We start from the raw sequence: 1,800 nt of genomic DNA, 5'->3' as shown, positions 1-1,800 counted from the left end.
AAAAAAAAAAAAAAAAAAAAAATTCTTCAAGACGGTGCCCCAGCATAGCAGCTGCCTTAAGACTAATATAAGTAAAAGATAAAGGATGAAAGATACATCGTACTATGTATTTTAAAAGTTGTTACATTTATGCAAAAAACAGACGACTTTTTTGTATTTCTCGAGAAAATTCGTCTGAACATATTAATACCTTATGACAAGTGAATCAATGAAAAAATTAATTTTGCATAACGTGATTTCCTTTTACGACAAATTTTCAGAAATTACTTCTGTAACGCGGACGATTCCAGTAGTTTGGAAAACTTGAATCTTAAATCTTATGAATTGCTCTAAGTTTTAGTAATTGTAGACTTGTTAAATTATTTTGAATATTTGTTCATATTTTCTTAGATCTTTTTTTTTTTTAGTTCAAGGTCATCCTCGACGAAGATAATCTGTGTTAAATCATACCAGATGCGACAATCCTGAATTTTGTTTATGAAACACTTTTATTTAATAGCTTATTTTCTAAGGCCATAATGTGTGCCTAGAGAGAGAGAAAAGGTGAAGGGTGAGTGACATAGCTACTATTCCTAGCAGAGTGAGCGATCACATATTCCTTTGTAAGCTCAGGATGCTAGTAAAAGTTTTTATTTAACTCCAGGTAATCTTTGCTCAAACAGACTTTTGAAGAAAGTTATTTCAACCGTAATCATTCTGTTTTATTATGGTATCTAAGATTAAAATGTATCTTTCTTTTAAGATAACAGGGTGCAGTTTTAGGCAGATAAGGCTGCAATTTTTAGCAAGTGGCGCGATAACGTAAGCGCTCGTTCTTTGCTAATTATCAAAGAGTCCAGCCCACTATTCAAAAATATTTGCTGACTCATCGCTATATAACTAGTTTCATTACTTTTATCTATATTTATTGAGTTGTATTTTAGTTGTTTGTCATATTACTAATTGCGCAAACTATACAATTACATTCGTAAATGTATAGTTTGCAGTAATTACATTTATTATATCATTATAGTACTTACAATCATTTAACAGCTGCCATATAATATAATCGATGCCAGTACTTTACTGATACTTATTTTATTGACGACAGGAGGATGAAAAACAAAGATGACCAAGGTGATATTTGAATTCAGGGCGTAAATAGATTTTATACTTCCAAGGCATTTATACCTGAATATCTTCCACTGCTCAATAATTGTGTTTGAGTTGAGTAATAATGTTTATAACAGAAATTTTTCATTGCAAAATGTCCAATGTTTCTAGCAACATACAGTTGAGAGAGCAATGTAAAATGAATGTCTTCATTCTTTTTTAATAAAATTTTCATATTGACATTTTCAATTTAGAAACCAGACAGACCAGACATGTTATAATTCTAAATTGTTCGACTCTTCGATAGCAACCACCATATCATAATCCGACGAGTAAGATTCTACGTATAGTCAATCGAGCTGCTAAAAGTAGCAGCTAAATCTCTCTCAAATCAAATCTTGCAGTTATAAATAATGAAGGACACTTCAGATAATCGCGATTTCGTATACGGAATGGTCGTGGTTAGAATGCTTTTATTATAGGCGTGCTCAAAGTTGACCTGGAGTTAACTACTATAACAACCACGACGACGACGGTGACAACAGCGGGCGTAAGGAATTAGTGTAAGAAGTGAAGAGAGGGAAATGTTTCTGTCAGATGGAGGACATCATGAAAGATTGTCACAGTGCATCTCATAAGGTTAATCTCTACTTATCAGAGTATATATATATATATATATATATATATATATATATATATATACACACA

The sequence above is a fragment of the Octopus bimaculoides genome, chromosome 2 (genome assembly GCF_001194135.2).
Source record: "Octopus bimaculoides isolate UCB-OBI-ISO-001 chromosome 2, ASM119413v2, whole genome shotgun sequence".
In the NCBI taxonomy this organism is placed as follows: domain Eukaryota; kingdom Metazoa; phylum Mollusca; class Cephalopoda; order Octopoda; family Octopodidae; genus Octopus; species Octopus bimaculoides.
This window is presented reverse-complemented; position numbering follows the sequence as displayed.